Raw genomic sequence first — 23,340 nt, forward strand, 5'->3', positions numbered from 1 at the left:
GGAACGCGCAAAAGTTCCCCAGCTTGTCAGAGTACTGGGTTCAGAACACCCCAGGGAGTCTCCACGCCAGGTTCACCCCGGGGCCGAGCGAGCCTCGGCAACCCTCGAAAACAGCCCCGCCAAATGGTCCGGTAATCCCCCGCCGCCGCCGCCGCCCCGCGCGCGCGCGCCCCGCTATGAATCACAGGCGTCTGCGCTCTCCGGCCCTCGACCGCGACGCTGCCTCTCTCCAGGCCCGAGCGCTCCTCAGTGCGGCCATCAATAACAGCTTTCCGGAACCGGCGAGCGCGTAAAAGCCCCTCTCCGCTTTCAGACGCGGCGCGCGAGGCCGGCGGCGAGTCAACGGCGCCGGTGAGTTTCTGCCGCCTCCTCGCCCCCCTCTGGGGACCCCGGGCGCAAGCTCCCCCGAGCGCTCAGTGCCCCGGAGCCCAGGGCTGGGTGCCGCCCGAGGGATCCCGCCCCGCGAAGCAAGCCGCTGTCCTGCGCGGCCTGGGGCCGCCGTGCGCTTCGCTCCCCGCCGCGTCGTGCGCTCTGCTTGGCGGCGCTCACGCTCAGGCGCCCGGGCCGGGTCCGGGGGCTTCTCGCACGGCGGGGTCCGGCGCCGTCCCCGGCTCCCTCCCTCCCTCCCTCCCGCACGGCGCCAGGCCGAGGGGTCCCCGCCTCCGGCCTCTGCGCGCCCGGCGCCGCATCCCCGGGAGGGGCGCGGAGAGCTCCTGGAGCCACGCGCGCAGCAGCCGCCACCAGCGGCTCCGGCTGGAGCTCCTGCTGGCCCCCTGGGGTGCTGGCTGCGTCCCGCCGCCGCTCTCGCCCGAGGCCGGGCGGCACCGCGGCCGGCCGGGCGAAAGGGGCCTGGCGGAGCGCCGCGACGGGGCGGGGACGCGAGCCGCGCGGGCGGGGCGGCGGCGGCGCTGCGGGGGCGACCGGCGGGCGCTCCCGCCGGGCGGGGGCCGACCGGGGGCCGCGCCGCGCCGGCCCCGCGCCCTCCGCTGCTCCCTACGCAGGTCAGCTTCGGATCAGACGCCAGCCAAGCCCCGGGGCCCGTCTCTGCCTGGCTCACGCACTCAGGACGAGCGTAAGAGCCTCGCCCCACCGCCCCCCGCTACTGTATAAACGTATGTTCACCCGCCCCTGACGTTCTGTGTGTTCACAGTTCTGTATGTTCTGTGAGTATCTTCTGTAACTTCTGTACGTTCTGTATGTTTACTGTATAAACGTATGTTCACCCGTCCCTTAACGCGTGTTCACCCGTCCCTTAACGCGTGTTCACCCGGCCCTTAACGCGTGTTCACCCGGCCCTTAACGCGTGTTCACCCGGCCCTTAACGCATGTTCACCCGTCCCTTAACGCGTGTTCACCCGTCCCTTAACGCGTGTTCACCCGTCCCTTAACGCGTGTTCACCCGTCCCTTAACGCGTGTTCACCCGTCCCTTAACGCGTGTTCACCCGTCCCTTAACGCGTGTTCACCCGTCCCTTAACGTATGTTCACCCGTCCCTTACGTTCTGCGGTCTGGCTTAGGCCGTTTCACTGGAGAGGTCCCATACGCATATCCGCTACAGACTCAGAACCATGAGTGAATTCCCGGGTTTCTTCAGCGGTCCTAGATTATTGCTGCTGCTGCTTCGTTTCTTCCTGTCTTCGTTAAATTTATTTCAGAATAAAGCAGCATTTCATGATCAGGTTGCCGGAGGGGTCAGAAATGATGAGAGAGGGATGTGGTGTGACCCAGAGCAGTGCAGCTTTTTGAGCAATGTGCCGGGATTCCAGAGGCCCAGGTTCAACTCCCCACTCAGCCGTGAAGCTCCCTCAGTGACTTTGGGCCTGGCCTTGACCCTCCATCTAACTTACCTCACAGGGGGCTTGCGAGGATAGAATGGAGAGGAAGAGGACCAGGTGAGACCCCATGGGCTCCCTGCGAGGGGAAAAGGCAGGGTATGAATGTAGCAATAAAATACATGGGCCAACTTCTATCCAAACACCCAAAACACAGTGTGTCGGGGGCGGGGATGTGTGTGCAAGGGGACACCCCCTATGCCAAAGTTCCCAGATGCCCTGCAGGGCTCCACCATCCATGTTGTAGATCATGGAATCATGGAACGGTAGGGTTGGAAGGGGCCTACAAGGCCATCAAGTCCAACCCCCTGCTCAGTGCAGGAATCCAAGTCGGAGCATCCCTGACAAATGGCTGTCCAGCCTCGTCCTGAAGGCCTCCAGTGTGGGAGAGCCCACCACCTCCCCAGGTAATTGGTTCTATTGTCATATTGTTCTAACAGTCAGGAGGTTTTTCCTGATGTTCAGCCGGAATCTGGCTTCCTGTCACTTGAGCCCATGATTCCATGTCCTGCACTCTGGGATGATCGAGAAGAGATCCTGGCCTTCCTCTCTGTGACAACCTTTCAAGTACTTGAAGAGCGCTATCCTATCTCCCCTCAGTCTTCTCTTCTCAAGGCTAAACATGCCCAGTTCTTTCAGTCTCTCCTCACAGGGCTTTGTTTCCAGTCCCCTGATCATCTTTGTTGCCCTCCTCTGAACCCTCTCCAGCTTGTCTGCATCCTTCTTAAAGTGTGGTGCCCAGAACTGGACACAGTACTCCAGATGAGGCCTAACCAGTGCTGAGTAGAGGGGAACTAGTACTTCCCGGGATTTGGAAGCGATGCTTCTATGAATGCAGCCCAAAAGAGCATTGGCCTTTTTTGCAAACACATCCCATTGTTGGCTCATATTCAGCTTGTGATCGACAACAATTCCAAGATCCTTCTTGCTTGTAGTGTGGTTGAGCCACGTATCCCCCATCTTGTAACTGTGCCTTTGGTTTCTTTGTCCTAGGTGCAGAACTTGGCATTTATCCCTATTAAATGTCATTCTGTTGTTTTCTGCCCAACGCTCCAGTCTATCAAGATCACTTTGCATTTTGTTTCTGTATCCCACCCAATTTTGTGTCATCTGCAAATTTGATCAGCATTCCCTGTTCATCCAAGTCATTAATAAAAATGTTGAAGAGCACTGGGCCCAGGACTGAGCCCTGCGGTAGCCCGCTCGTTACCTCTCCCCAATTTGAGAAGGTCCCATTGATCAGCACTCTTTGAGTCCGATTCTGTAGCCAACTGTGGATCCACCGGATCGTTGTTTCATCCAGCCCACTTTGAGCTCGTTTGCTCATCAGGATATCATGGGGTGCTTTGTCGAAAGCTTTGCTGAAGTCGAGGTATATGATGTCTACAGCATTCCCACAGTCCACAAGGGAGGTGACCTGATCAAAAAATGAGATCAGATTCGTCTGGCAGGACTCGTTTTTGACAAATCCATGTTGGCTTCGAGTAATCACGGCATTGTTGTCAAGGTGCTTCCAGATGGATTCCTTTATCATCTGCTCCAGAATTTTCCCAGGGATTGATGTCAGACTGACTGGTCTGTAGTTCCCAGGTTCCTCCTTTTTACCCTTTTTGAAGGTAGGGACAACGTTAGCCCTCCTCCAGTCATCTGGCACTTCCCCCGTCCTCCATGATTTCTTAAAGAGAATAGACAGTGGCTCTGAGAGTTCTGCTGTCAGTTCCTTTATGACTCTAGGATGCAGTTCATCTGGCCCTGGAGATTTGAACTCATTCAGAGTAATTAGGTGTTCCTGACCATATGCCTATCAATCTCAAGCTGCAATCCTGCTCCTTCAGCCTGTACTTTGCCTTTGCCAGGGGGCTCATAGACCCTCTTTTGGGAGAAGACTGAGCCAAAGTAGGAATTGAGCACCTCCGCCTTTTCTTTGTCATTTGTTATTGTTTTGCCATCCTTATTTAATAGCTGAACCACCATTTCTTTCCTCTGTCCTTTACTATGCACATAGCTGAAGAAAGCCTTTTTTTTGTTTTTAACATCCCTCGCTAACCTCAGCTCGTTCTCAGCTTTAGCCTTCCTGACACCATCCCTGCAATTCTGTGCTACCTGCCTGTACTCTTCCTTTGTTGCTTGGCCTTCCTTCCACTTCCTATATGTGTGCTTTTTTTGTTTTTAGGTCGTCTCTGAGCTTGTTGTGAAGCCACACTGGCTTCTTCTGTTGTCTTTTCTTCTTGTTGGAATTGTTTGTAATTGTGCCTTGAGAATTTCCTTTTTTAAAAGCTCCCACCCATCTTGGACTCCTTTTCTCGTTAGCATCACTTGCCATGGGACCTTACTGATCATTGTTCTGAGTTTATTAAAATCAGATTTCCTAAAAACCAGGGTATGCGTCTGGCTACACTCAGCTTTTGCTTCCCATAGAACCAAGAACTCAAGTACAACATGGTCACTTTCCCCCAGAGTTCCTGTAACTGCTACTTTACCCACTAAGTCATCTCTGTTGGTTAGGATCAAGTCAAGGATAGCCGATCCTCTAGTTCCTTCCTCTCCTTTCTGTAGGAGGAAGTTATCCGCCACACAAATCAGGAATTTCCTGGAGGGGCCATGTTTGGCAGAATTTGTCTCCCAACAAATATCAGGGAAATTGAAGTCCCCCATTACTACTACATCATGCTTCCTTGAAACATTGGCTATTTGCTTTTCAAAAGTTTCATCCTCATCTTCTCCTTGGTTGGGTGGCCAGTAGTAGACTCCGACCACCAGGTTCCTTTTATTCTTTGCTCCATTTATTTTGATCCAGATGCTCTCGATGGGGCTACCAAGCTCATCCTCCTGTATTTCTGTGCAGAGATATGTATCTTTCACATACAGTGCAACCCCACCTCCCTTTCTGTTCCTCCTGTTCTTTTTGAACAAGTTATATCCTTCAATTGCTGTATTCCAGTCATGAGAGTCATCCCACCAAGTCTCAGTTATACCTATCAGGTCATAATTTCCCTGCTGTATTAAGAGTTCAAGTTCATCCTGTTTGTTTCCCATACTCTGGGCATTCGTATATAGACATCGAAGACCATGTGCTTCATAGTCTGGCTTTCTTCCTACATGTGTCTGAAGACTATTATTGGGCGCGATCAGAGCTGTTCTCTCCATTGCAGTGCGTGCGCCGACGTCCATTGTTACCCCCAACTTTACCTCTCCCTTCCCCGTAGGATTCAGTTTAAAGCCCTTCTGATGAAGTTCTTCATGCTGTGGCCACACACATTCTTCCCATCCTTTGTGAGGTGCAACCCGTCCCTAGCCAACAGCCCATTTTCCAGGAAGTATAGCCCGTGGTCCCAGAATCCAAATCTCTCTCGTCGGCACCACCTTCGTAGCCAGTCATTCACCCGGAGTATTTTCCTTTCCCTTTCTATCCCTCTTCTAACTACTGGAAGGATGGATGAGAAAACTATCTGGGCCCCAAAATGACCATGCAGAGAGTGGCAAGTGCAGAAGCAGATGTCTTCATCGTGGTCCTGGGATTTCAGCAGTGGTATAGCGGCCTCAGGACTCCCAGGGACGCAACACAGGGACTTTTGTATTAGCAGAGATGCTGATGTCATCTGCCCCCCCCTTCCCTGTTCCCTTGGAGCTCAGCTGCAATCCTCACAGTAGCTGGGAGGCAATGGATTTTCCAAGGACCGATAGATTGTTTCCTGTTGTCATGCAAACTATTTTTGGGTGGCCTTGAATGGGAAATTAAGTCCCATTCGCTTGACAAAAGACCTTCTCCTGGTGGAAATGGAAACGCCTAGAACTGGTTTGTTTTTAATATGGATCTGCCTGGATTTGGGGACTCTCTTTGCAGGGTGACTGTGGGAATTGTCATGATTTGCACCAGCACTTCCAAACTGACCAGGACACCACTGGATTTAAGTGAGCAAATCTGCACATGCCCTGGAGTATTATTATTATTTCACATGAAGGTTGGCGAGCAGTTTTGTTGTCGTTCTCATGTATCAGGAATGTAGAAGCAGTTTTAAAGTATGGAATGATGGCTGGAGGCACGGGGAGAGAAATGTTAACCATCTGCTTCCCAACTGAAGTTGTTCCCATGGCCATCTGAAGGGGACTGCAAGAAGACCATTCCTCCAGGGTTGGAAATTCCCTCACTGCACCACCACATGTTTTGAACCTGAGAGGTGCCTCCTTGTGAGCAAGGCCAAAGAGGCACCAGCTGGAGAGCCACAAATAAAAAGCCAGTAGCTTTGGAGGAGAAGGCCCAGGCGGGTGCCTGCGGGGCGTAAAGTTTGTTCTGTGCTCCGATTTGGGGTCAAGGTCAGTTGCAGAATCATCCCACGTTGCTGCACAGTTTGCACTGGTCTTTCCGCTTTCGTGGGCATGCCAGCTGCGACCTGATATTCACAAGTCCGGCAGGGAAGCCACTGAAAAGAGAGGTGGCAAGCGTTCAGGGTACTCTGCCGGTGCCCTTCCTCCAGCAGCAGAAACGGGGGCTCAGTCGGCTTGGCGAGATTCGGCTTGAGCTTGTGTGCCACTCCCCTGCAAAAGATTCTGTGCTCAAAGGCAGCTTGCAGACGCCAAATGAACAAGCCGTGGCCAATCCCGTTGGGAGGTGGGGAGGAGCCGCCCGGAGTCATGAGAGGAGGCCCTGCGGAAACCATTGCGCTGCGCTTCTTCGTCCCCATCCCAGGAGGCATGTCCTGAGCTGACTGGCCGCCAGCAGCAAATCGAGTCCTCTTCCCTTTGCTCCTGGAGGCAGGGTGCAGGCACACAGAGACGGCGTCATGTGGCAAAGCTGCAGCTACAAGGGCCACCTTGCTATCTCTGCGATTGGGCTGGAGGGCGACTTCGGGCGTGGCCCCCTGGCCACAAGCAGCTAGGGCAGATCCACACAGGCCAGTTTGGGTGTGCGGAGCTCCTGCAGTCCACACCTGACACTTCAAGGGCTCCCACAAAGCCCTAAAAAGCAGTTCTTCACAAGTCACAGATAGATTTCTTTTCTCGAAATATATTTTTATCAGGATTAGCGAGTGGTTTTGGGGGGTGGGTTGTTCTTAGCATGTCAGGGATGGAGAAGGGGTTTTAGTGCCGGGAACGGCCATGGGGCAGGCTGGAGAAGAGAAGTGTGGGTTTCCCCACAAAGCCATTAGTGCCAGGGCCTTACAGGACTCCTTGCTGTGTGGGGGCGGGGGAGTGCTGCAAGAGGATGGGGAGCGATTTGCAAGGCTGAGATGGCATTGGGGCGCCTGCAGCCACCACTGCTTGGAAGGCTGCGCCCCAGGGCAGTCATTTTTGCCCCCCCCACCTCCAACCCGGCTGATCCCAGTGAATCTCTATGGCTGCTGCAGCTTGCACTGCGCTCCCTGGGGTGACTGGGAGCTTTAGCCAATGCCTAAGCTTGCCGGCCATGCAGAGAAACCCCACCCCAGCTGCTCCCCTGTGACACAGCTCCAAGGTGCAGGAGCCAGCTGAGAAGGATTCAGGAGAAGGATTCAGAGCTCACTTGGGAGAACAAGCAGCACTTTCCAGCCCCCAGGTCCCCACTGCTAAGGAGGAGCTGCAGGCAATGGCTCACCTTGCAGGGTTGTTTTATTGACTGATTTCATTTATTACATTTCTATACCGTCCAATGGCCAAAGTTCTCTGGGAAGGCACATGAGCTTTACATAGGAGGAGAGGCGACGTGAGGCACCGGTCGCGGTTCACACGGAGTGGAGATGCTTCTCCATGCGCATGCTCCCTCCATGCGCCCCCAACCAGGATCTTCCCCTTTGCAGGCTGGCTGGATTTTCTTTCCTCTGTGTTAGCCCCCCTGTCCCCCACTCTGTATTGCATGACTTTCTGCCTGCTCATTACAAAATAATAATCAGTGCAATAAAATAAATAATAGCAACCTCTCCCTATGCTTCGTCATGGCTTGTTCCAGGGGGCAGGGATTAGTGGAAGGGGCTTGGAGGCCAAGCCCTGCACACGTTGGCCCTTCGTGGACTGAGTGCCTCGGCCCTTTTCCCAGGAAATCCCCCCCACAGCTCCACACGTGCCTTGGCAGCGGGGGATGGAAATGGCTCAGGGAGGACCTTGTGGTGCTGCCCATGCCTCTTTGGGTGGGTCGGCCCCAGGGGCCACCCGGGGGCAGCTGGAAGTGGGAAATGCCTCTTCTGATCCAAGCCCTTTTCCCCTGCCAGGCAGGGAGGCCAAGCTGCACGCTTCCCTCACCACTGGGCCCGTTCATCAGAGCCGCTTCCCTGGAAAGCTACCGGTCCTTGCTGTGTGTTTGCTTTGCTCATCCATGCCCCACTCATTGCTGAGCGACCAGCGCTCAGTCATGGCGTCACTGGGGAGGGGGAAGAGACTGGGAAGTCAGGTCATGTGGCCCAAGGAAGGGGAGAGGGAGGACAGGTTGCCCTCCAAGGGCCTGCCAAGCTGCCCAAAGAACGAGAGGACGAAACCGTCCAGTGCAAAGCCTCCCCCGACCCTCCATGCCCCACACCATGGCCCAAACGGAGGAGCAGCCGCCCACAAGTCAGGGCAAAGAGCAGGCACCCTGCAAAGCAAAGAGGGACTCGAGCAAGTGAGCTCAGCTACATGCTCCAGGGGAGAACCAAACAAATCCACCTCGGAGGGTACTGCCAGTTTGACCCGGGGACTGGGCGGGAGGAGTTCCTTTCAGATTTCAAATCCGGCAGTATGCCCACATGAGCTACGCATGCTAAAACCCTGAAACTCCCTGGGGAAGCTGCGAAGAGGATGTTCTGTGCCATGCACCCCTCTTTCCTAAAAGCCACACACCTTCCAACAGTACCTTTCCCCTTCCAAAGCTGCTTATTCCAGAGGTGCAGCGCCTATTGGCCCACGCAGTGTGCCCAATACTGGAACTCACTCGCTGCCAGGCCCCACTAGGTTGCCACGGGACTGGCGGAGTGGTTTGCATTGCGGCCAGCTGGGGGAAGGGAGGACCCATCACGCAGAGAATTCGGCTCCTTGAAACTGGCCTCTTGATGATAGATAGAGCTCTGCATTGACTCGGCCCCCGCTGCATTTCCTAGGCGATAAGGCTCACACCTTGATGCTCACAGAAAGGAGCACGGCTTGAGACCGCGGCCACCACCATCCCTCACTGCAGAAGGTTCCAGTCCATGGGTTGTTGTGTCCTGCTTTTATTTATGGAAGACTGTTGCCGACATATTTAAAACACGGGGGGGAGGGCGGTGAAAGATATATTTGGGAATCATCGCATAGGAAAATTACCTAGTGCCTGTGTGCTCCTGATCAGTCCCACAGAGTTTCCCTGCCCAGCCTGTGGCCCCATCCAATTCCCTCCCCAAGTCCTGCCCCTGCCAGTTGGTGTCTAGCGGCTGTCAGTGTTTCTGGACCAACAACAGTGCCATATCCCGGTTCTCTTGTCCTGGTCCATACAGGGACTCTGACCAGATGTGGCTAAGCCCTGAGAGTGTCATCATAACCAAGGGCAGCTGCCTGTGAGACGCCCATCCGGGGTCTGTGCTTCTGGACGTTCGGCTCTTCGGTGCCTTTCCCACCACAGAAAACGAACTTGGGAGCAGAAAGAGAAAGCAACTTTGGAGGAGGGATCCAGGTAGACTCCAGGACGACTCCAGGCACGACGTGCTGCTGGCAGCAGTGTGAATGCTGGCTGGGCAGTTCCACGAAGGGCCAGGGCTTTCCCAAGTGCAGCTGTCCGCAGCTTGACCACTCAGCAGACCAGTGAACCTGCCGGATTGGAGGCCCCTGTGAACACAAACGCTCAGCTCCTCCTTCCCCCTGCATGCCGGACCAGAGACAGGGCGACTCGATTTTGCATGCCGTGAGACTGAGGGCCAGGCCCATGTCCTTCTGTGGAAGCGGGGGGGCTCTTGCTCTCTGACCCATCCACAGTTGCCATAGATGGAATGGCCTGCAAGAAAATGGAGGCGGTGATGTGCAAAGGGACAAACATGAGCCGTGCGGCACCGTGCAATGCACACCACATCCAAGGTGGGATACTGGGGCAGAAGGCATGTGTCCTGTGCAATGTGAGCTGTGGGATTGGGGAAATCCCTTTTCTGAAAGCGGTGTTGGCCTTGGGGGGGACGTTCAGCCCCTACGGGGTCACTGTAACCTTGTATATGTTGGGCATTATATGTTAATCTATCCCCCCCCCCCGAATTCTAGTCACTCACTCAGTACCCTTGAGAAGACATGGGAGAGAAATCTGTCTAACGAACCATAAAGAACCCTCAATTGTGTTCAGGAAAAATCATACCTTTTTAACCATTATTTTATAAAGGCACTTTTAAAATCCACCCCCCCCCGCCCCATTTCTGGTCTGAGGTTTAGAACGGAAAACATTGAAATTGATGCCATCTCACTCTCAGTTCTCTGATTCTTCACCTATTCTCAGTCTGGAAACCCCCCGGTTAAAGACAGGGGCAGCGTCCAGGCCAAGAACTGGAAGCAATCCATAATTCTGGTCCTTTGAAAAGCATCTTGCTTCTTAGGCTTGTGCAATTTCGGAATGTTGCAGTTCCAGACCAGAGAGGCACCTGCCCCCAAATGAATACCGCATCCTCTGTTCCCACCAGGGCTGTTGCTAGGCACGTGAAAGATTTGGGACCCAAGCCCGTACGGCACAAATCTGTATACAATTTGCAACCAAGCAGTTCGAAAGCAAGAAATTGCAAGTAGATAAATAGGCACCGCCTCGGCGGGAAAGGTAACAGCGTTCCGTGCGCCTCGGTGTTCAGTCATGCCGGCCACATGACCACGGAAGCGTCTTCGGACAGCACTGGCTCTTCGGCTTAGAAACGGGGATGAGCGCCGCACCCTAGAGTCGGGCACGACTGGTTGGGGACACCTTTACCTTTTATGCAAATGTAGGATTGATTTAAATTTCACAGAAGGCAAAGCCGGTCCATTCATTTCTCATCCAAATCATCTCAAATAAAACAAATTCTGCAATTAATTTGCGCCCTGTCCCAGATCGTCCCAAACCAATGGGAACAGTTTTCTCTAAGCTTAACTGTCATGCAGGGAGGCATTTTGTTTTGTGCGGGGGAAGGGGGTGTTGCAGCATGTGGGAAGGGGGGAGTTGACCCTTCCCTCCTCAGCTGCAGTCCCCCTTGAAAACTGCACCCCCTCCATAGAATCATAGAATCATAGAATAGTAGGGTTGGAAGGGGCCTACAAGGCCATCGAGTCCAACCCCTGCTCAATGCAGGAATCCAAGTCAGAGCAGCCCTGACAGAGGGCTGTCCAGCCTCGTCTTGAAGGCCTCCAGTGTGGGAGAGCCCACCGCCTCCCTGGCTAATTGGTTCCATTGGCGTATTGCTCTGACACTCAGGAAGTTTTTCCTGATGTTCAGCCGGAATCTGGCTTCCTGTAACTTGAGCCCATTATTCTGTGTCCTGCACTCTGGGATGACAGAGAAGAGATCCTGGCCTTCCTTTCTGTGACAACCTTTCAAGGACTTGAAGAGCGCTATCCTATCTCCCCTCAGTCTTCTCTTCTCAAGGCTAAACATGCCCAGTTCTTTCAGTCTCTCTCATAGGGCTTTGTTTCCAGTCCCCTGATCATCTTTGTTGCCCTCCTCTGAACCCTCTCCAGCTTGTCTGCATCCTTCTTAAAGTGTGGTGCCCAGAACTGGACACAGTACTCCAGATGAGGCCTAACCAGTGCTGAGTAGAGGGGGACTAGTACTTCCCGGGATTTGGAAGCGATGCTTCTGTGAATGCAGCCCAAAATAGCATTTGCCTTTTTTGCAGGCACATCACATTGTTGGCTCATATTCAGCTTGTGATCGACAACAATTCCAAGATCCTTCTCGCTTGTAGTGTGGTTGAGCCACGTATCCCCCAAATTATCCATGGCAATTAAGCTGTGTGTGCGGGGGGGACTTCCATTGGCATCAATGGAACTTGGAGCCCTGGGAGATAGATTCAGGGCCGGAGCTCTATAGGTCCTGTCCTAGCAATGCCTCCAGTCCCCATTCCCTTGACCTGTAATGAAAACAAAGACCAGAGAAGGAGGGTTTTAAAAATGTTGGCACCTACTCTTCTCTTAAAAGTAAATATGTGAGGATCAACTGGCACAGATGTCTGAAGCAGGGACGTGTGAATCAGCAAAATTCGAGCTCTCCATAGTACTCTGAATTCTACCTCGAAATGCATTCTGACTGGAGTCCATGTCAGATTGAGAGCGTTGTGTTTTTCTTTCCTCATGAAAATCCATGCATATTTCCCTAAATCTACACATCAATTGTGTGCATTTTTGAAATAGGCACATTCTTCTCCTATGGATTAAGACACATTTGTTTTTGCTGTTGAACGCATTTTGTGGGGTCAGCAAATCGCACTGCAAGCTTGGAAATGCATCCAAGTCCCTGTTAGGTCCAGAAGGTGCAAAATGAGTAAATCCTGATCAGGCACAAATTGAAACAAATTTCTCATAATTCCCAGTCCAAAGCCGTTGTTATCTTATGCTAGAACCTGAGCTGCTAAATGGCTTTAGCGGCTCAAACCCCTAAATCTTTCAAAGGACGCTTCACATGGGGAGAATTTGGACAGAATCCAACAGACCTTTCCCACACGTACGCCCTGTTTAATGTTCACCAGAGAGGCACCAGAAGCTGTTACTGGCTTTACACAACTCCCATGGTGCTTCCACCCACTCTCCTGCGAATCATGGCCTTTTATCTGAACGGGGTTTGGGGGGAGGGGTTAAACAAAGTAACAGCAGCCTTGTGACAGGGAACCCTGCAACTCGGGTTGTGCAAAGTAACAGCAGCCTTGTGACAGGGAACCCTGCAACTCGGGTTGTGCAAAGTAACAGCAGCCTTGTGACAGGGAACCCTGCAACTCGGGTTGTGCAAAGCTTATTGCTCTTGCTGTCAAAGCCAAAGCGCTTCTGACTGTTTTGCAAAGCTCCCATTCACTTGCAAAGACACCCCCTTGGCAAGCGCAGTTTAATTGCCTGCCCTATAACTTTCGTTTAAGAAGCCACACAAATAAACTGTCACCATCTACAGTAGTGGACATGTCCACATGCTAAAATCTTTTTCTTGAACGGAAGGACAGCAGTTAGAAGGATTCCTGGATTCGAGATATCTTTGGAATCCTTCAGATGTTTTGGAATACAGCCCCAGGAAAGCCAGTGTAGTGTAGTGGTTAGAGTGTAGTGGTTAGAGTGTTGGACTGGGACTCTGGAAATCAGGGTTCTAGTCCTCCCTCATCCATGAAGCTCACTGGGCGACTTTGGACCAGTCATTAGAACATAAGAAGAGCCATGCTGGATCAGACCAGATCAGACCTACCGCACAGGGTTGTTGTAAGGATAAGATGGAGAGGAGGAACCATGTGAACTCCTTGCTAGAGGGGAAAAGGCAGGATATCAAGGTAACAAATACATAGACTCCCATAAACCCACAAACTACACATCCCATCAGCCCCAACCTGTCATTCAGGTTGGGGCTGATAGGTTTCGTAGTTCAAAACATCTAGCAGGCACCAGTTTTCCTACCTGGCCCTTTAATAGTAATATATACCAATTTTAGGAAACAAACAGGCTTTGAATATTGCTAAGCTTCATGATAAAAGCAGCAAGAATGTTTTATGTCAAGTACAAAGGTGAGAGTATTTAAGAGTAGGCAAACACAGCCAAACTAGCAGAGGGCAGACAGTCATCTGGCAGGAATGCTGTAGCTTTATCCTGCATTGAGCAGGGGGTGAACTAGATGATCTCTGAGGACTCTTCCAGCTCTATGATTCCATGTCTTTTTTTAAGAACCCAAGGAAGTGATCGAAAGGGCAATTTGTGCACTGAGAAACAATGAGTTGTTGAATGTATCAAAGCACATAATCAGCGAATACCCACCTTGAATTGAACTTGCTATAGTATCGTATGCTGTGTTATGTATGTTTGTAGAATTCTCTGTGTAAATAATATTATGGTGACTGAAAAAGGAGAGGGGAAAGAGGCAGGAATTGCAATAGGTTTATTACAGCCAGATATGGTGGAAAATTTGGAGAGTAGAGGGAGGAACATCAGGTTTCAATGTCTGTGGAGGTATCTCTTGGTTGTCTAGCTCCATCCATGTGTAACTTTCCCTACTTTAGCTCTGAACGGAGGGATGGGTGAACGTGTGATGTCTGAGTTTGCTGAGGGCCTCCGAATTCTTCCTCAAGGCTTGTTTTGCTTCATTTGCTTTCCTGAATGTGAGCATCTTTTTTTCCCCCAATTGGGAAAAATGTGCCTTTTCCAATCGGGCTAAGATTTGTATTTTTACAAAGAGTACCATTTTTCCCAATTGAAAAAATACACATTTTAAATGCAATTTTCCCCAGCCAAAAATGTGCATTGTCCTCATAGGCTAAAGCGTGAAAATGAGAAGGGGGGATTTGCACAAATGCACACATGAGCACGTGCACACTTGCACAAACTTGCAAACGCAAATTTGGGAAATTGCAAAAATTTCCCCAAAATTGCCTTCTCGCTCATGTTCAGGGTTGCAAATGGGACATGTTCGCATGATTTGTGAACTGAATGGAATTCTCATACATCCGTATGTGCAAGCAGAAAATAATACCTACCCAGCACCTCTGTTGGGCTGGTGCCTTTGGCTCAAACCCATGGTCATTTTGGGAAGGAGAGGTCTGGCTGATCAATAAGACGCACGATACGATTGTCCCAGGCTGAAGGGGCTAAAACAAAATGTGTATATCCGGCATATTTTGCATTGCTGTTTCCAGCCATGTGATGAAAGCCAGAAGAACACTACCGTTCAGATGACCCAGAAGCCAGATTCACAGACTTCTGTGGGGCCCAGAGGCGGACAGAGTCTCAGGTGCAAATATAATCTGATGCAGGAGACGAACAATGGAAGAGGGCTATTTTTTATTTTTATTGTCACATTTGTATCCCATCTTTTTCCCTCTTGCAAGGGGCCCAAGGTGGCTCACGTGGTCCACCTCCTCTCCCTGTTATGCTCACAACAGCCCTGTCAAGTAGGTGAGGCCGAGAGCCAGGGACTAGCCCAAAGTCACCCAGTGCGTTTCGTGGCTGAGTGGGGACTTGGACCTGGGTCGCCCCATTCCCGGTCCAGTGCTCTCAACTGCTACGCTGGCTCCCTCACGTGCGATTTTCTTCAGTACTCCCCCCCCCCAGCACACACACCTGAAGTGCCAAGAGAAGGATGCAGATGCTGGGTCTGAAGTCCACCACACCCTTTTCTCTTAATCCAAATCTGGCTTTGTGCCAAAATAGGCTTCAGGAAATATTAAACATTCTCCATTCATATCTTTGTCTATAAAAATGGCTATTGCAAACAGTCCCGGAACAATGAACGACTGCACCGGATATGCCTCCTCAATATCCGGAACAACCCATTTTGCTCCCAAACGTTCCGGGGAGATGATCAGATCCAAAAAGCTGAATACGTTGCTTAGATTTTAGGGAAAGAGGCTTGTCCGGCTCTCTGCTGTGCCAGAGGGAAGCTTTCTGGCTACAGGTAAGCGTGACTCTTCTGGAGTTGTAGGTGCTGCTTTGATGGAGGAGACTTGTACGTGTCACAGCCCTCCAGGATTCACCAGACCAGGTCAGCCTCGTTCTCTTGCTGAAGACACCCAGACAGGAGGCAGGAGGCAGTTGGGTCTGACCACGGGGGTCAAGGGGGTACTGCCTGGGCCTCCAGTGGAGAGGGCAGCACAGCACAGCTGTGGGAGAGGGGAGCCTCAGCAGCAACCTCTGGGCCTCAGCACAATGCTGCTGCAAAGCTCTGGGAAGGAGCAGGAAGCAGAGGGTGAAGGGAAGAGTCAGAGGAGACATGCTGGTGGGAAGGGCTCACGAGAGGGTGGACAGGCACACTTTGCTGAGACAGGTGCTGAAGGAGGCCTCACGTGCCGCCGCCACCCAGGACTTCCTCGGCTGGGAGACCTGGAAATCCCCAGTTGGCAGCCACTGGAAGTCCTCAGGCATGTCCAGGCTTAGCATGTCCAGGCTTTCTCCGAGGCACCTGGAGAGCCCTGCCCACTGCTTGGCCCGGACAGCTGCTTCCCTAGGAAAGGACAACCACCAGCGAAGGAAAACTGTGAAGGGTTGCCCGCCCCCGAAAGGCCAGTCCCGCAAAAGAAGAGCCTTGGTCATTTTTGTAATTTGAAGCCGGGAACGGGGCGGGGGGAGGCGTAATTCCTCACCCTGAGCTGTAAACCTGTATGCTGGCTTGTTCTCAGTTCTCACGAGAGGCAAAAACTTACAAATCAAGGCTGCCTACACTTACTGGCGGACTCTTGTAATTATGGAGGCTCCGGAAGACGGTGGGTTTAAAGTGCCCCTTCTGGGGGACCCGCACACAGGGCAGCATTCAAACCCTGTAATTTCCCCTCGAACTGATGGGTTTTTTCAGTGATACTTCCTTGCATGTCTTAAAATACTGCACATTCTGTATATTCTCTATTTTTCTAAACAAAAAATAGCCAGTCCTAGCCTAACTACACATGCTAAGCCTTCTTCTGTTTATTGTGTGTCCAATGCTAATTTGATCAGTGGGTTTCCTGCACCCTCCTGGCTAGTGCACCTGTGTGGCTAAGGCGAAACTGAGGTGGGATTGCAAAAGCATGCAGAAAGAGTCTTGGGACGTCTCTTCCACCAAGGCCAATGGGCAGGCACTGGGTCCATCTGATCAGGCAAATCTCCGACATCAAAATGGCCAGGAGGCACCGTTGCCCACCAAGATCAGATCAAATATGCAATCTCCGATCGGGGCAAGCGGGGCTTGCCTCATGTCATGTGAATCTGGCCATCATGGGTCAAACGACCCACACGTAACCCGATGACTAGTTGAGGGTTAAGTGTGGATTGTTTAACCCTCAATTAACCCACAACACACCGCAGCCCCCGATTGCCCTGATCGGAAGTCACATATTCAAAATGGCGGTCGCATGCACCCTGCACACACTGAGGCTGATCATGCGTTATTTAACCCAGGATAAGCTGCCGTACTGTGCAAACTGGCCAAATCTGGAGAGGACTACTTTGGCAAAAGCTGTTCTATAGTATTGTCAAAGGACTCCGATAGGAAGAAATATGGGTTTTTGCAGTTGAAACGGCACTAAGTGCCCAACCCATTCATGCAAGCTGGGCTGGACAATTTGAAATAATCCTCTCCCATGTCCAGGCTACACAAGTCTGGGATCCTTTGGGCAGGTGGACCCAAAGAACTGAGGAAGGGGAAGCGAGAAGGGGGGGGGGACCGAGGAAAACACAAAGGAGAGAAGACCTACACCATTAGGGATCATAGAATCATAGAATAGTAGGGTTGGAAGGGGCCTACAAGGCCATCGAGTCCAACCCCTTGCTCAATGCAGGAATCCAAGTCAGAGCATCCCTGACTTGCTCCATTTTTCTTCACCTCAGCATTTCCCACTTCTGCCTCCTCTTGCTGTTGCTCTTCAAGCTTCTGGTCTTCCCTTTGCTGCTGTAGTTCCCCCATTCTGTCCAAGAACTCTTCGTGTTCTCTCATTCCCCGGAGGGTCGACAGTTGCCGCTCCAGTCCACTTACTTTTTCTTCCAGCAGCGTGATCAACTTGCGCTTGTTGCAGGTGTAGGCCATGTTGTTCTCAGGCAAGAAAACAAACACGGCACACGCCTTGCAGGTCACCACCACTGGGGAGTCGTGTCCTTCCATAGCCTCTTTTCCCTTTTTGTGTCTAGCTTTGTGATTGTTCTAGACTGGCCTGTGCCTGCTCCTCTACTCAGTAGAGGTTAAAAGCAGAGCCCCACTGGTGTGAAAGTGTGTGTTACAGGACAAATAAATGGAAAAAAGTTAGTGAAAAAATAAAATAAAATAAAAAATGAATACATGACATCATGACCGTCCTGCAGCCATCCCAGAGCTTATTGCAGAAAAACCGGATTCCCTGAGACTGTTCCAATTCTTTTCCTTAAGTCAGGTTCTCTACAGAATAGTCGTGTGCCCCAGACCCCGCATTGACTTCGGGTATGCTGGCCTTGCCCAGGGGTGTGCCTTTCACCGTGACCCCAGCCAAGGGGTGTTTCCTGTGCCTGTGCTTCCAAACCGATTAGTGCCTACTCAGAAGTGACTCGCATTGTGTTCAATGAGGCTTGTCCCCTGAATGCGCACACCAGCATTTACAGAGATCCCCCTCAATTGAAGTAGCACATTTCAAAGCACTACTTCCCTAAAGGCTGTAAAGCACTTTCTCAAAGCTGCGATTCTCCATTGTTTGGTTTATTTCTTTCAGAAGTAACTAATCCACGCCTTCGCTCCTGCGCAGCATGAGATTAGAAAGGGGGCTGGTTTTGCATGCCTTGGTTTTCCCTCCCTGTTGTTCCCAGCACAAACATATGTGTGTCTGCTCAGAAGTAACTCCCATTGTTGTCAATGAGGCTTGTTCCTGAAATGCGCACTCCCGAAGTTACTAGATTCCCATGACTTGAAATAAGGCATTTAGAGACCCTTAATGTCAAAGCTTCGACTGATTGCAGCAGGGCAGCGAGAACACTGCATTCCTATAATGATTGTTTATTGAAGGAAGTAAGTAATATGGGGGGAGATAAGATTGTTCACAGATTTGGCAGCTTCAAGCCAGGGGGAACACTATGTTCCTGTGATGATTGTTGGCTTAAGGAAGTACTTAATTGGGGCGGGGGGGGGGAGAGAAGGAAAGTGATTTTTGTCAAGACACTGGAGGAAACCTCCCAGGATTTTATCAAAAGAGAAAGCGGGGGAGAGCCTAGATGGCGGGGGGAGCCCCTCTTATTGGTTGAGCGGCCCCTGCCAGTCAGATGACGTTTACCCCCAACCCCCCAACCCCACCCGGAAGTATGTTCTGTGAAGTGACTTATGCTGGAGTGGTCCACTGGCTCCTGGAGCCCCGCGTGGACAAATGTGCACCAAAGCCACTCCCTTGAAAAAATCCGGGTAATCTTCCCTTTGCTTCTCCTTCTGCTGTCGTGGAGAACCCCCCCCCCCGGACTTGGGCGCACAGTGTGTTCTGGACGGGTCACGCTCCCCTTGCAAGATCAGGTTTTTAACTGCGGGGTGGGGTGGGGGTCCTTGATTTTGCATTGCACTTAGAGGCTCGGTTTGCAGTGATGGCTAGGAAGGCCTTTTCTCATTTCAGCCTGTCTCCTGCCCGCTCCTGAGGAAGTCAGGCCCCAGCATGGCCATTCAGGGAGTAGCGCCATAGCTGCCTGGTTTGCTCCTACTTTGCCCCAGGTTCGTTCCAGGGCATCTCCAGGCAGGGCAGCCAGTCAGTCTGGGCAGGCCCCTACTGCGTGGACCAAGGGTCTGGCTTGGTATAAGGCAGCTCTCTATGCTCCTGTTTAAACCAGCCCTTTATTCAGAACCGTGAGGACTGGGATCTCACGTTACGTTTCGGGGAACGGCTGCTCCTCCTGCTCGGCTGCCCGATGAAGGCACCTCACCCTGCCTCACAGATGGGCTGGCCCTGCCTCAGTGCTAGCACACGTACGCCGCATGCAAAAGGTCCCAGCTTCAGTCCCCAAAAGGCTGCAAGGTGGTGGACGGAAAGCAACCTTAAAAAAAAAAAAGACTCAGCTGGAGACAGTGTTGAGAATGGCCCGAAGAGGAAATGCATCACCAAAAAGAGAAGACGAAAGAGGACACGGATTCGCAGATTTATTCATTTATTTATTAGATTTCTATACCACCTGATAGCCGAAGCTCCCCGGGCAGCTCACAACAATTAAAGCCATAACATTCAAGATGATGTAAAAGTACAGTATCAAATTAAAACCTAAATAGAAGCTAGCAGCAGTGTAAACATCTAAAATATAGTACCAGATTTAAAACAGGATCTGAAGGACTAAAACGCTTGGGAAAATAACATGGTCTTCACCTGGTGCTGGAAAGAGCACAACATAGGTGCCAGGTGGGCCTCTCTGGGAACTCGTTCCACCGCTGGGGTGCCACAGCAGAAAAGGCCCTCTTCTTGGGAGCCACCTGCCTCACTTCCTTTTGCGGGGCTCGTGGAGAAGGACCACTGAAGACGTGCTTTGGGTCCGGACAGGTGCACGTGGGAGGAGACAATCCTCCAGGTAACCTGGCCCCAAGCCGTTTAGGGCTTTGCATGTTAATACCAGCACTTGGAATGGGGCCCGGAAATGGAAAAGTACAAATGGATGCACATTTGGGAAGAATTGCTATAATAGAAAGGCAAGACATCTCACCATAGCAGAGAAGACTGTGACGCGTGGAGCTGTGCCCCTGCCTGCTCAGTTTGTTATTTGGGTGCTAACAACTGCGGTGCTGTCACTTCTAAGGGGTCTTCAGCCAGAATGGGACACGATGGCCCTTCAAACAGAGGGCTGTCCTTTGTAAAAGGGGGCACACAGCCACCCTACTTGCTCTGTGCCAAACGTTGACATTAGGCTGCTGCTGCTGCCCCATCCCATCTTCAGAATTCCTTCGGCTCGGGCCAGCCCAGCTTTTGCTGAGCCCTTGCTAAAGGTTTTATTGTAGAAGGTTTTTTAAAAAACCAGCGCTATATCACCTCTGGCCGAAGAGCGTAACTAGGGAGCAATAAAAGAGGAGGTTCCACTTCTGCTTTCTCACACTCTGACATCTTCTTGTGCTCCCATTAACCTGCAAAGAAGTAGAACAGGATCATGCTATGCTGACAACTCCCTTCTCTTTGGGGGGCACGGAACAGGCGGCACAAGGAAAACTTTTCTTTCAGAGTTGGCATCCTGGTAGTTCCCGGATCTGATGCTGTGCGTATGCTAAAATGGGATGTGCCAAGGCCCTGTTGCAATGCGTTTGTCTGTGCATCTTCCCCCTCACCCTGCCCCCGACCCATCCCTCTCTCCAAATAAAGTTGGTTGGAGTTCAGGATATCTCTTGTGTGAAGCTTGAATATAAGACCCTCCTGCATGAGTGCTGTCAAATTCCCAGGATTTTTGGCTTCTCTATGTAAGCTCCTAAATGCCATGGAATATCTGCCTGTCTGCCTGTCTTTCATTCTTTTGTTCATTTTCTTTCTTTCTTTCTTTCATGTATCATATGTCTATCTGCATCCTGCATCTCACATTCCCATCTGCATCTCTCTATCTCTCTATCTACCACAATTAAAGTCTGATCCGTTTTCCCAGGCCAGATTGACTCTATGGGGAAATCCCGATTTAAAAATGGGAAAGAAAATGTTTTTGTGGCAGACCTGGACAGATAATGTTTACCTTGGATCAATTATTGAGTGTTGATTTTATTTATTTATTTATTTATTTATTTATTTATTGCATTTATACCCCGCCTTTCTCCCTCTCGCAAGGAACTCAAGGCGGCTTACATTATCCTCCTCCTCACCGTTGTATCCTCACAACAACAACCCTGTGAGGTAGGTTGGGCTGAGAGTCTGTGACTGGCCCAAAGTCACCCAGCGAGCTTCCATGGCCAAGTGGGGACTAGAACCTGATGATGAGTTTTGCCATTTTCGGCTTCACAAGATAACTTTGATTTGCCTGCAGCACCTGCAATTGCAACATTGATTAGAATCTAGGTTCGGTCCTTGGAAACACTTACCTATTGGAAACCTATTGGAAACACTTATTGAAGCTGACCAGGTACACTGACCCACAATCCATGTTTATAAATGCTTATTATCAGTGAATAAATATGATACACAGGGTCTACAGCAGGGATGGAACAGGGAACTGGATTGTCCCATTGTGCCTAATCAATGGATCACTGCTTTAGCGTCTGTATCTGAAGTTTTTATGGATCTTAGGCTGCATCTTTTTCAGCAAAAACTCTTGTTTGGGGTCTATTGGATGCCACAACACCTCTTTAATAAAGGTGTGTCTAGCTCGGCTAATTGTTGGAGGTATAATGAAAATTCTGTAGCACATGATAAAGGAATCCATCTGGAAGCACCTTGAAAACAATTGCCTTTCAAACGGGGACCAAGCTGTCAAGGGCTCCTTGGAGGGCTCTCTCAGTCTAGTCCAGTAGCCAAGTCCAAAGGCAGACAAAGGGATTCTTTTCAAAGCTTTATTCTTCTTTTACAACTTAACTCTACAGGTAGCAACTAGATCTGAGCAGCAGCATTCCTATGCCCTAAGTTGGAACAGTTGGTCCCCGTTTGAAAGGCAATTACTGGCAGAACCCCTGAATATAAGGACTAGGGAGAATCCCTCCCCTTTTCCCTTGGATCTTTTGGGCGCAACCGTTCTTTGAGCGCCAACCGGGCGCTACGCCTCCCTTCCGCACTCTCCGTTTGGCGCCGCTCTCTGCGCCTGCGCCGCGCATCCAACCATTCTGCTATCGGTGCTGGGTCACTCCCTGGACTGCTTTCTAATCTAGGAATGTTGGTGGGAGGAATCTCTGTCAGCTGCGGGCCCTGGGAAAAAGGGGCGCGCTCCTCTCCCAGGAGCGACTGCTCTTCCTCCGAATCAGAACTGCTCTGGGATTCTATGGGCTCAGTGTCCACCCTGACAGAATTGTTGTCGATCACAACAATGAGCGAACAATGTGATGTGGCTGCAAAAAAGGCAAATGCTATTTTGGGCTGCATTCATAGAAGCATAGCTTCCAAATCCCGGGAAGTGCTAGTTCCCCTCTACTCAGCACTGGTTAGGCCTCATCTGGAGTACTGTGTCCAGTTCTGGGCACCACACTTTAAGAAAGATGCAGACAAACTGGAGAGGGTTCAGAGGAGGGCAACAAAGATGATCAGGGGACTGGAAACAAAGCCCTGTGAGGAGAGACTGAAAGAACTGGGCATGTTTAGCCTTGAGAAGAAAAGACTGAGGGGAGACAGGATAGCACTCTTCAAGTGTGGTTGCCACAAGAGGAAGGCCAGGCTCTCTTCTCGATCCTCCCAGCGTACAGGACACGGAATCATGGGCTCAAGCTACAGGAAGCCAGATTCCGGCTGAACATCAGGAAAAACTTCCTGACTGTTAGAGCAATACGACAGTGGAACCAATTACCTGGGGAGGCGGTGGGCTCTCCCACACTGGAGGCCTTCAAGACGAGGCTGGACAGCCACCTGTCAGGGATGCTTTGACTTGGATTCCTGCATTGAGCAGGGGGCTGGACTCGATGGCCTTGTAGGCCCCTTCCAACCCTTCTATTCTATTCTATTCTATTCTATTCTATTCTGTAATGAGTTAACGCTTCTCTTATTCTTATGTTTTGGAAATACCCAATGGCTGCCTCCTTTTGGGAGGAAGCTATCATACAGATAAACTTTGTACTGGAAAGCTCACGACCTGCCAGCACTACACCACTGCTCTGCCTACAGCAGCAGTGGGGAACCTCAGCCCACGGGCCAAATCCAGCCCTACAGGCTTCCAGGCTGGCCTGCCAGCTCTCCCGCCAGGGCCCACCCCTCTTCTCAACCAACCCCCTCCTCTCGGGGCCCTCTAGCTTTCCACACCCCCTGCTGCTGCTGGCAATCTTCCCCAACGCTTCCGCGTTCCTCGCCAGGGATCGGCAGCCCCGGAAGCGTTAGATCTCAACTGGCCGCTCTCACCAGCAGAT

At 51.4% G+C, this 23,340-nt stretch overlaps 1 protein-coding gene across 3 annotated transcripts in view; it reads left to right on the forward strand.

Moving 5' to 3' along the window:
* Positions 1-215: 215 nt before the first annotated feature.
* Positions 216-23,340, forward strand: part of LOC146333446 (3-galactosyl-N-acetylglucosaminide 4-alpha-L-fucosyltransferase FUT3-like) — a 55,344-nt gene continuing 32,219 nt past the window's right edge. The window contains exon 1 of one of the 3 annotated variants that reach the window (XM_084826122.1): positions 216-351. The gene's annotated coding sequence lies outside the window, so the exon portion shown is untranslated. Of the gene's footprint in view, positions 352-15,209; positions 15,328-23,340 lie in introns of those variants that run through there. The other 2 variants (XM_084826124.1, XM_084826123.1) reach the window with 2 other exon arrangements.

Source organism: Heloderma suspectum, chromosome Z (genome assembly GCF_057233095.1).
Source record: "Heloderma suspectum isolate Gila_16-S chromosome Z, 16-S_ref, whole genome shotgun sequence".
In the NCBI taxonomy this organism is placed as follows: domain Eukaryota; kingdom Metazoa; phylum Chordata; class Lepidosauria; order Squamata; family Helodermatidae; genus Heloderma; species Heloderma suspectum.